At 37.0% G+C, this 12,754-nt stretch overlaps 1 long non-coding RNA gene across 5 annotated transcripts in view; it reads left to right on the plus strand.

The window, feature by feature from the left end:
- The window catches only part of LOC105472781 (uncharacterized), a 43,257-nt gene extending 34,478 nt beyond the window's left edge, over positions 1–8,779 (plus strand). For 3 of the 5 annotated variants that reach the window (XR_011622760.1, XR_011622761.1, XR_011622762.1), the window contains 4 exons: positions 717–793; positions 1,386–1,546; positions 2,582–2,697; positions 5,813–8,779. This is a non-coding gene — a long non-coding RNA (uncharacterized lncRNA). The remainder of the gene's footprint in view (positions 1–716; positions 794–1,385; positions 1,547–2,581; positions 2,698–5,812) is intronic. The other 2 variants (XR_981789.3, XR_011622763.1) reach the window with 2 other exon arrangements.
- The last annotated feature ends 3,975 nt before the right edge of the window (positions 8,780–12,754 follow it).

A 12,754-nucleotide genomic window follows, 5' to 3' on the forward strand; every position in this document is an offset into this window, starting at 1 on the left:
CTTAGCTAGGCATCCCTGAGCCTCCCTGGCCTCCTGCAGTCACTCTGGCCACATGACTAACCTCCTGTAGCTCTAAGATCAAGGAGTCAATCCAAGGCTTCCAACTGGTAGTCAAGCTCCAGACTGAAAGGCCATGAAACACAAGTAACCTGAGCTCATCTGGCTGAGCGTCACAATCCAGAAATGTTTTTCATGCCATGCACTCCTCTGCCATGTGAGCAAAGCATGGCATGGTGCAGTGGAAACTTTGTATAATCCATTCTATTTTAAATTACCAAGGAGTTGAATTTTATGAAATACTAAAGGACTAGATTCTAGAAGACCTTCATAGAATACAGATGGTTTGTTCACATAATTTTTGTCTTTGCTCAGGAGTGCAAGATTTTCCAAGCACGTCTTCCTTCTTCCACTTAGAATTCCTTCACAGACTCTTGTTGTCTATTTTGTGTAAAGCACCATAGGAAATACAAAATGATATTTTATGTGCTTTCTTTCCCCATAGAGCTTGTTTTCCAGTTGACATATGAATGGAGACTCCATGAGGTCTGGAACTTTGTCTGTTTTATCCACTGTTGGGATCTCATGCCCAGAACAGCATCTTGCAGAGAAAAGGCACCTAAGGAACATTTGTGGAATGCATGGATGAACATTAGTCATAACCAACAAACATTTATATGTCTAATATTTATTCCCCCCTCCCTCATTTTTTTCTGTAGAGATGGGGTCTTGCTGTGCTGCTCAGGCTGGACTCAAACTCCTGGGCTAAGCTGATCTTCCCACCTTGGCCTTCCAAGTAAGTGGGATTACAGGCATGTGCCACAGTGCTTGACTGTGCCCCCTAGTGTTTTTTATTTTTTATTTTTTTAGACGGAGCCTTGCTCTGTTGCCCAGGCTGGAGTGCAATGGCACGATCACAGCTCACTGCAGACTCTGCCTCCTGGGTTCAAGTGATTCTCCTGCCTCAGCCACCTAAGTAACTGGGATTACAAGTGTGCACCACCACGCCCAGATAATTTTTGTTATTTTTAGTAGAGATGGGGTTTCACCATATTAGCTAGGCTGGTCTTGAACTCCTGACCTCAAGTGATCTGCCTACTTCAGCCTCCCAAAGTGCTGGGATTACAGATGTGAGCCACCGTGCCCAGTTTGTCCCCTAGTATTTTAAGTACAGTTGCTGCCTCATTTGATTCTCACAATTCCACGAGGTAGGAACTATTAATGTTTCCATTTTGAAGATGGGGAAACCGAGGCTTAGAAAGATTAACTTTTCCAGTGTTCCCCAGTGGTGATCCTAGGATTTGTAGCAAAGTCAGCTGGCCCTGAAATCTGTTCTCTTGGCCACTGTGTTCTGTTGCCTCTGAATACTATGCTGTCTTCTCCCTCAGAGTAAAATACACTCCTTACCTGTTTTTATAACCCAAATCAAGAGGTGTTTATAATGGCCTCACATCTGTGATATAAACAACAACGGGCTGGAAAGTTTTGGAGAGTCTAAACCAGATGTGGGATTAAAGCTGCCCTTGAGGGACAGGAAGGATTTGAACAGGTGAGAAGTAGAGCTCTTCTTCTCACTTAGACTTCTGGGAGAAGTTGGCTTGAAAATCCTCTCCATAATGTTATTATATTATAATCTCATAAAATATTATAGTTATTATCTTTCATCTTTCACCCAGCTTCATCATCTTAAACAGCTTGTGTGGGTGAGCATACAGTCTTGTTAATATTTCTATACAAGCTCAGCACCTAGCATGGCACCTTCTCTTTGATTTGATTGAAATTGAATTATCATTGATGGTAAGCTGGTTGGGCTTGGGAAAGTATTCATGCCAAACCTTGAATTCAGATAGGCTTTTCTTTTTCATGTTTTTCTCCAACCCTTCCTCTGCTTTTGAAGAAGTCCTAAAGTAAAAAAGAACACAACTCTTCATATGAAATCATTTTTGACATCTTCAGAGATTTCCTAGGTTCTGGCCCAAGCCTGACTGTTGTTCTGTTCCACCTACATTTTTCCTACACTTGAGGGATTTCAAAAAATGTACTTAATGATTTGGACTTATTTTAATTTTCTCTAACTTATTTATTTTTTCTGAGGGTAAGAACATTTTGTAAATTCACAAACCAAAGATATTTTGCACACGATGAAAGAGTTTTTAAGAAACATTGGATCAAAGTTAGAATATTTCCCCGAGGAAAGGAAATACACAAAATAGTCACATGATTGATTGAAAAAACAAAGCAAGAGAACTAAAATATCCTCCTGAACTAGTTCCTAAGGTACACTCTTTTTCCATTCTGAAACAATGACTAGTCTGCACTGTTTGTTTTTTGAAGTGAAACTTTGGTGAGAAAATTTATAACCAAAATTTCGTATATTTCACACTAACATTCTTTCTCTTGCCAAACATTTTGATGTGAACTCAGGCATTTATCTTCATATGTTTTCCAGCCTGTTCAGGTGTTCATCTCTCTTGTTCTCAATAAATACTAAATTTTCAAGTCAAGCTTCTGGAAAGGTAGTTTGGTCATGATGTTTTTGTAGAGTGATTATAATGCAAATTTTCTTTTATTTGTTTATAATAAGGAACACAAACCCCTGGTGTGAATTTCACTTTCTGAGGATCTGATATTAGTAAAGAAGTTAATTTGGAAAATGTTGGCTATCTGAAGAAGACTGACAAATCGTGAATGACCTAATTGGTAAGTTGACAAAGCTATTGAAATTGCTAAATTGACAGACCAAAATTGACAAATTGATAAACATTTTTTTGAGCAGTGACTATATGCAAAGCCAAACTTCCAATTGAAATTTGCTGTGTACTAAACAGAAGCAAAGATGTGGGGGCTTGGAGTAGGCACCTAGTTAGCAATGTCATTCGTTATTCCTGCCAGTAGGTCATGGACAAGAATGAACTCTTCCCATCCTGTTCCTCTTTCTAACTTACTGTAACTGGGCAGTACTGTAACTGGACTCATCTCACACCCAGATCAGTCAGTTTTTATAACTGACGTTTTCTAATGCATTCAGCTCCATTAGCAGTGCCACCAAATATTACTTCTGATTTCTTAGGAATTAATTCAAACTTTTTTCTCCAGATTTCATCATGCTGAGAAACATTTCTCATGCCTGCAAGAGCTAGTATCTATTTCCATAAGTCAAATTCAACAATATTGATAGACTTATCTTTGCCCCAATGTCAGTAGCTGTCAGAGACTCAGGAGACTCTAAAGATGCATCAATAATAGTAGTAGACATAGCAATCGTAATAGTAGTAAAAGTAGCAGAAATGACAGTATTTACTGGATGCTTTCTACCCAGGCACTGTGCTAAGCACTTTATTTTCAGTTACGATTTCATTTCGAAGTGACATAAAGCCCACTAAATTATTTAGTTAGGGGAAATAAGGGCATTGAAAAATGTAAGAACTCAATAGAAGAAAGTAAATATAGCCAGGTATAGTGGCTCATGCCTGTAATCCCAGCACTTTGGGAGGCCAAGGCCAGTGGATCACCTGAGGTCAGGAGTTCACGACCAGCCTGGTCAACACGGCGAAACTCTGTCTCTACTAAAAATAAAAAAAGAGGCAGGAGAATTGCCTGAACCCGGTAGGCGGAGGTTGCAGTTAGCCAAGATCACACCACTGCACTACAGCCTGGGCAACAGAGTCAGACTCCATCTCAAAAATAAATAAGCCCAGAGAAAAAATGTCAATCTATTCAATTAAAAGTGGGAAATTGAAATGATAGTCAAGAACTTCCCCTCTCAAAAAAAAGCCCACCCAGATGGTTTCACTGGTGAGTTCTACTAAACTTTTAAAACACAATGAATTTTCTGGCTCTACCACTTGGACTGTATAAGGTTATTTTACCTCTCTGAGCCTTGATTTCTTCTTCTATAAAATGAAATTGTAACTGAAGATAAAAATAATATATGCCACTATAGCTACTGCCTCTATAATATATATGGACATTTAAATCTTTTTCTTTGTTTTGGTCCTAGCCCTTTAAAGATGACTTCCACATTTGAAATTTCTATGCCCTTACTTATCTATTTTGTCTGCTTGTTCCGTCAGTTACAAAGAGAGGTGTGTTGAAGTCTCCCACTATGATTGTGGATAATTCTTTTTTTTTTTTTTTAGCTGTTTCAATTTTTGCATTATAGAGGTCAAACTTATACTAGTAGGTGACCAAATTTAAAATAATTATATCTTCCTGGTGAATTGAACTTTTACCATTGTGGAAATGTTCCTTTTTGTCTTTAGTAAAACTTTTTACCTGAACACCTATTTTGTGTGACGTTAGTATAGGTATAGCAGGTGTCTGAGTCAGTTTTGTCTGCTGTAACAAAGAACCATAGACTGAGTGGCCTCTAAGCAACAGAAATTTACTCTTTGTAGTTCTGGAGGCTGGAAGTCTGAGTTCAGGGTGCCAGCATGGTTGGGTTGGAGTGAGGGCTCTCTTCCAGGTTACAGGGCTCTCTTCCAGGTTACAGGGCTCTTAGGAGAGAGCTGGAGAGCTCTCTTGGATCCCTTTGTAAAGGCAAACATTCTCTTCATGAGGATTCCACCTTGTTGTGCTAAATTACCTACGAGAGACCCCACCTCCTACTACCATCACACTGGGGGCGAGGATTTCAACATATGAATTTTGCAGGGACAAATTCAGTCCGTAACACTAAGTTTTTTTGGATTTATATTTAGCATATTTTAGCTTTTTCCATCATTTTAAAAAATGATTTCACTCTTTAAAAAAAATTAAGTTGTGTGTTATGAACTGAATGTATCCCTCCAAAATTCATACCCAGAAGCCCTAACACCTTCAATGTGTCTATATTTGGAGATGGGCCTCTAAGGAAGTAATTAAGCTTAAATGAGATCATAACCACTTACCTCCTAAAAGGTAAGAGCCAAAATAAATGACCATTTGATCTCAATTTCTTTTTTTTTTCAGAATATTCTACCCCCAAATGCAAATAAATTTACACATAACCCATTAATTTTATGTGAAACAGGTGCTATTCTTATTTTGATAATTACACTAAGATAAATGGGAGCTAGAAGCAATTTTCAAAACAAAATAAGCAGGAGGGGAAACAGTTGTTTTCCCAGCCTCTGTTCCTGGTCTCTCATTTCTGACTCGAGGACTACCACCCTCTGGAGCCCTGAGAATCACCTTTCTGGAGTTTCGGGATATGCTGCATGTTCCTGACAAGCTAATTGCATGGACGAGGAAAATGGGATAAAAGTTGGGAAAATGGGGATAGGTTAAGGAAAGAAATAATAGATAAAAGCAATAAAGGAAAGAGAGATAAAGGAAGGCAGTACGGTGATAAGAGATCAGAAAGTAGTATTTTGTGGAAAGAAACATGTGATGACCCCGTATCAAGTAGGCAGAATGCTCCATTAAAAACACAATCACATGAAATTCTGTTATGAAGAGAGAGCATTTCAGGAACATCAGGCTATAGAATGATGAGAGGTACAAGTGCTTTAGCTCATTTGCTTTATTGGTTAAATTTTATTTATATATTTAGTTTTTGTCTTATTTAATATTTTAAATGGTATACAATGTGATATTTTGGTATATGTATACATTGTGAAATTATTGAATCAAACTAACATATCCATCACTTCACATAGTTATTTTATGTGTGTGTGGTGAGAACACTTATCTACTGTCTTAGCAAATTTCAAGTCTACAATACATCATGACTAACTATAATCACCATGCTGTTGAATAGATATCCAGAACTTACTCATACTATGTGACTGAAACTTTGTACCCTTTGTTTTGTGTTTGTTTTTGTTTGAGACAGGGTCTTGCTGTGTTGCCCAGTGTTGCCCAGGCTGGAGTGCAGTGGCACAATCACAGCTCACTGAAGCCTCAACCTCCTGTGCTCAAGCAATCCGCTTGCCTCAGCCTCCCGAGTAAACGGTACTACAGGCACGCATCACCATGTTTGGCTAATTTTTAATATTTTTTGTAGAGATGCGGTCTCACTATGTTGCCCAGGCTGATCTTGAACTTCTGAGTTCAAGCAATCCTCCTGCCTCAGCTTCTCAATGTGCTGGAATTACAGGTGTGAGCTACCATGCCTGGCCCTTTGACTTGGTTTGGCCCTTAAGGGTATGAGTTGGATAAGAGTCTACCTCTTCCTAGCTCTGTGGCCTTACCTTTTTTTTTTTTTTTTTTTTTTTTTTTTTTTTTTGAGACACGGTCTTACTCTGTTACCCAGGCTGAAATGCAGTGGCTTGATCATCGCTCACCCCAGGCTTGAACTCCTGCGTTCAAGACATCCTCACACCTCAACCTCCAGAGTAGCTGGAACTATAGGCAAGCCACTGCCATGCCCAGCTAATTTTAAAACTTTTTTGTAGAGACAAGGACTCACTATGTTGCCTAGGCTGGTCTCCGATTCCTGGACTTAGGTGATCCTCTGCCTCAGCCTTCCGAAATGCTGGAATTACAGGGGTGAGTCACCATGCCTGGCCCTTAATGTCTTTAAACTGTCATTTTCTCATTTGTTGAGTGAATATCACAATAGTACCCACCTCATAGGGTAGTTCTGGGGATTAAGTAAAATATTTAGATAAAATCTTGGCACATTGTAAGCACTCTGTAAATGTTACCTACTTCTGCTATTATCGTTGTTGTTATAATAATTATTATTATTGGCATACAGGTTGGCAATAGAAAATTATAACCCCCCCTCTAAAAAAAAAAAGAAAGAAAATTATAACCCTCATACTTAATTCAGCCCTAATTCGAAATTATAACTGAATCTAGCAGCTGCAAGTGGCAGCAGTTTAATGAAGAACTAGTTGTCATAACATTTAAATTATATCTATCCGTAGCTAGTTTCTATTTGTAATATAATTGAGTTTTTTCCAAGTTTGTTTGTTACACATGGAAAAGAGCTTTGCTGTAATCCTAAGAGATTTGATTTAATAGTTCCAAAGACCACTGACTTAATTTTGGATGTTCTGACTTTAAATGTGGCTGTGCAAAGCAACCTGTGTGCTTGCCATCCTTGTTTGTTGGTTTTAAAAAGTATATTTTCTTATTATGTTGGTTAAGAAAAATTATATTTGTTAGAATATGTTTCTTGTAGAAGTTAAACTTACCCATCAAGCCTTATGCTGTACACACCAGCACTCTAATCATTAACTTGCTGCCCACAGTTTTTGATTTGCATCTGTGACTTCACTAGAATCTTAGTGGCCTTTGTCTCTACCAGTATATTTATAACAAACTTAATTATCCTCAGAGACTTAATTGGTACATAATATTTGCCACTAAAAATACAGTTTTTAGATATAACATTATGCCTTTACAGGGTGTATTCTGAGGAAGACAAATATGTAAACATTCTTCATGTCATCAGAATGTATAATATTTTTCTGGAGTGGAAGGTTATTACTCCTATTTTCTCAAAAAGTACCAGGGGGTCAGTGACTTCTTCAAGGTCAATAGCTTCTGTCTGGAATTACCAAGACCATAACTTGAATAGTCTGTTGCAGATTCACTTTCTAGTCCATAACATTGTCGTGCAAAATTGAAATACTTATGTGACACCAAAACAAAAACAAAAACCAAACAAACCCAAAAACCAAAATCCCAAAACCCCCCAAGAAACTAACACAAAAAAACTAAACTAAAAAACCTAATTAAACCCTAAATCAGGTGGAAACACTTCAAATAATTTCTGGATGTGAGAGCTTCTCAGAAGTTAATAAAGATTCCTTGCTCTGTTGGATGGAATGCTAAGAAGCTATTGTGGTTGGATTATGAACATTTATTAGCGTCTTCATGTGAGCAGCAGTAACAGTGTGCTACCTATTAAAATTACCTATTTGCTTATTTTCCCCACCCTTTTCAGATACGAGCTTTTGACATTTCAACAAAATTAATGACCAGCTTGTTTTGGGTAACCAATTTCTTGCAGTTGATTATTATTCCCCAGAAATTCCTCTGCGCCAAGTCTTATAGCCAAAATAATTATTTAACACAAGTACAGTCATGTGCCACATAACGATGTTTCAGCCAACAATGACTGCATGTAAGACAATGGTCCCATAAGGTTATAATGGAACATAAATAGAAACTTGATATGTAACACTTGATATTGGCTCTGCAGAATAAGTAGGGGAATGACTGATAATTCATTTAAGGTTCTGAGACATTTGGTTTTCCGTATGAAAAATATGTATAAATTAAATATATATGTATACATATACCATCAATGTTTGTGTAAATATACTCTATGATATTTGCACAGTGACAAAATGGTCTAATGTCACATTTCTCAGAACATATCTCCATCATTAAGCAACATATGCCAGGAATAATTATGAATAGGTATAATAACTGCAAAAAGTCATGTAAAATAGATGGCGCTCCAGTGCTCAACAAATGAAGAGGATAAATGAATGGTTTATATGTAAAGGGGTAAATGAATGTCGGTAAGAAATAGCACTCTCGGGCCGGGCGCGGTGGCTCAAGCCTGTAATCCCAGCACTTTGGGAGGCCGAGACGGGTGGATCACAAGGTCAGGAGATCGAGACCATCCTGGCTAACACAGTGAAACCCCGTCTCTACTAAAAAATACAAAAACCTAGCCGGGCGAGCTGGCGGGCGCCTGTGGTCCCAGCTACTCGGGAGGCTGAGGCAGGAGAATGGCGTGAACCCGGGAGGCGGAGCTTGCAGTGAGCTGAGATCAGGCCACTGCACTCCAGCCTGGGCAACAGAGCGAGACTCCGTCTCAAAAAAAAAAAAAAAAAAAAAAAAAAAAAAGAAATAGCACTCTCATGCTTCCACTTGCCAGAAGTATCACCTTTGGTTGGTTGTGGGTAATGTCAATTATTGAAATAATTAAGTGAATATGGAGAAATCCAGAGACTAAAATACTGAGCGATCAATCAGTGTGTCAGTGTCTACTCTGTGTATGACAAAACCTTCTGTGCAAAGAAACGTAGATTCTATGAGAGGTGAAGGCATGTCTGAGGCACAGCTATGGTTTCCAAAGGCTTTATAGTTTGATTTTAGAAAGCAATATTTGATACAGAAATACCAGAATTTTAGAGCTGGAATAAAATAGAGGAAGTTTTTGTTTTGGTTTTTTTTTTTGAGATGGAGTCGTCTCACTCTGTCACCCAGGCTGGATGAATTGCAGTGGTGTGAACTCGGCTCACTGCAGCCTCTGAGTTCAAATGATTCTCCCGCCTCAGCCACACTAGTAGCTGGAATTACAGGCATGTGCCACCACGCAGGGCTAATTTTTTTTTTCTTTATATTTTTAGTAGAAATGGAGTTTCCCCATGTTGGCCAGGCTGGTCTTGCACTCCTGACCTTAAGTGATCCGCCCACCTAGGCCTACCGAAGTAGAGATTACAGGCATGAACCACCATGCCTGGCCTAAAATAAAGAGAAATTGTGTAATTAGAAGAGAACTTAGAGATCACCTAGCCTAATACTCATGGCTAAAAAGATAATTTAGTGAGAACTTAAAATGTAAGCTATAATTTTAACTTACATCACAGGCCCATTCCTTCTTTTATATATGTTTTATTTTCCTCATGTCATCAGAATGTATAATATTTTTCTGGAGTGGAAGGTGATTACTTTTTTCCCAAAAAGTACCAGGGGGTCAGTGACTTCTTCAAGGTCAATAGCTTCTATCTGGTGATTTGTTACACAGTAATAGATAATTAATACAACCATTAGAAATGGCTATTTAATATTGGGCTTTTAACTTGTAACATGGGGCATAATATTGTCAGATGTTTCACTTTCAAAATAAAATTTCCAAATGGTTTATTTCTTCCTTGAATTGGATGAAAAGATTGATTTCTTTTGACATATCTGACAACAATGATATAAAACTGGCATCAAGTAACTGTAAAATTCTGCTAATTAAATGCATCAATAGTAATTGCTTTTCATATGTGAAATAAAATTGTTAGAAAATAATTTTAGAATCATCTTAGTGAAAAATCATGCTTCACCATGATATGCAAATGTACCTTTTGCAGTAGCACGTGATAAATCACTTTGAGCACAGTCATCTTCGAATAATTACAAATTTTTGAAGTAGATGAGACTGCTGATTTTGCAAAATTTGCTAAGTACTGATATCTCCCTGGCTCCTTCCCCTGATGTATGGTAAATGTCATTTTCTTTCATTAAAGATTTTCAGTTGAGTTTAGACAAAATGAAACCAAAACTTAGGACTTGTTGGAAAAGGTTTGATGTTGTCACAGGATACTTACAGTCAATTACAACACATGTTCAAGAAGGCTCAACTATATTTAAAATCTAATTTATGACAAGCAGCGAAGAGAAAAAGAATGTGTTGCTTTGCTGAAGTATATTTTTTGTTTGAATACCAGCTTGTTTTAAGTGTTCTGTAGCTCTGTTAGTATGAAATATCTGTGTGTAAATTGATAACTACAAAGCTATTTTTGATAGAGTATCAGACTTTGGATAAAATCATAAATTATATAGACATCACAATCAATTTCAAATTCATTTTGGCATCATAGCTTTCTTAAGTTAGAAAGAACACCGTATTTAGCATATAATCTGTACATGCATTACCTGCATTGTGGGGATTTTAAGCATGTCCACACATTCTTTGACACCTCTCTGTCCAAAAAGTGAAGTCTACTTCTCTAGCACTTGAGTGTGAGTTGGACTTAGTGGTTCATTTCCAAGGAATAGAGTATGGAAGGGAGAAAACAATAACCACATGAAGTACATGTAGACATTTATTTCAAAAAATGAAAACAAAAATGACAAAAACCAAATTATAAATATAATTAATTGAAAATCTCACTTATGAATATACAGAACAAGAAAAATTCTAGTTTATTTGTAAATGAAGATTCAAAATTTGAAAAACAAAATATTTTAAATCCGCAAGTATATTATTAGTAATACTACTAATCATGACCAATTCAGGTTTATCCCAGAATGCAAGGATGGTTCAAAATTATGTAATCAACCATAATAGGAAGAGAGGGAAACACTTGCCATCTTAATAGATGTAGGACAAGCTTTTTATAAAACTCATCCACTCAGGACTTAAAAATATAAGCAAATAGAAACTTCCTAACCTAATATAGTGGAAGTAGCTCAAAGCTGGGGTACATCACATTTAATGACTTAAAATATTCCATCTTAAAGTCGATCAAAAGACAAAGGTAACTGCTTACTAAGAAGTCTTCCCAGCTAAGATAAGAAAACAAAATAAGATGTGAAATTCATAGGCACTGTCTTCAAAACTACTGTCAAGCAGACCATGACAAAGCTCATGTTACGAAGGCATGAGATGCATTTTGTATTGGGATAAGGGTATGTTAAATGAAGGGAAGTGCTTTCCAAAAATGTTACTACTTAATTATAATCTTGTGACAGACAACTACAAAACCATTTTTAATAATACATTCTTTCTGTGATAGGAAATGTAATCTTTTCACTTTGTAAAAGCTGTCACTTTGTAAAAGCCTTCTTTCTATTACTAGGGAAGAACTGGACTTTGATTACATAGAATTTCTATTTCATTTCTCCTTTTTTTCCAGCAGTGACTAGATTCCTAGCAACAGAGTCTCTGGAAGATCTCACCCAAGGAGTAAGGCAGTTTTTTCAACATTTCCAGCATTAGGACTTGGTTGGCTCACCTGCAAGACAGTGTGAGATGCTATTCATGATAGATTCCCTAACACCAAATCTAAAGTTGAGAGATATTTTTAAATTTCTGTAAGATGGGCCGGGCACAGTGGCTCATGCCTGTAATCCCAGCACTTTGGGAGGCCAAGGCGGGAGGATCACCTGAGGTCAGGAGTTTGACACCAGCCTGACCAACATGGTGAAACCCCATCTCTACTAAAAATACAAAAATTAGCCGGGCATGGTGGCCTGTAATCCCAGCTACTTGGGAGGCTGAGGCAAGAGAATCGCTTGAACCTGAGAGGCAGAGGTTGCAGTGAGCCGAGATCGCGCCACTGCACTCCAGCCTGGGGGATAAGAGTGAGACTCCATCTCAAAAAAAAAAAAAAGATTATGTAAGATGGTCAATAAAGATCTGCTGGTGTGTTTAACTCTGGTCTGGGAACCCACTAAACTTTCACTTACCATATTTGCCAGAAGAGTATCTTCAAACTTTATCACCTACATACCTCTAAATAAAATTTAGAAAGTATGTACACTTTCATGTATTTTTAAGTTGATAACTAACATTTATCATCATAAATTTAAGTAAGTGCAAATAAGATAAATTCCAGGGGTATACTGTAAATATTTACATTTTCAAAAATAAAAACTTTTATATCATTCTTTTAAATGTATCTCACAGAATCTAAGTACCACAGCAATTTGATTCCCACCATTATCAACATAATACATAAGCAAGCTCTTCAACAGTGAGACATTAAACATCATTCACCGGATCTTTATTTATATTTTGCTTTCCTCACAGAATTATAGTATATTTCACTACTTAAAATATTTATCTCCTAAGGTATTTTTCTGCAATGAATATAAATTGAAATTTAAAAAGTTTCCTGTTACTAAAAGGCTGTAAGCATTAAAAATAACTTTTTTCTAAATTATTACAATAACTATTAGAACACAGTAGATAATATCACAAACATGAATATTTTTACACATAAGTATTAAACATAAAACATTAAAAATCTTACTGGAAATTCATCTGATAATCAAGACCAATTTGTAGTGTTCTTTTGGTTTTTTTTTTAGT

Source organism: Macaca nemestrina, chromosome 4 (genome assembly GCF_043159975.1).
Source record: "Macaca nemestrina isolate mMacNem1 chromosome 4, mMacNem.hap1, whole genome shotgun sequence".
Classification (NCBI taxonomy): domain Eukaryota; kingdom Metazoa; phylum Chordata; class Mammalia; order Primates; family Cercopithecidae; genus Macaca; species Macaca nemestrina.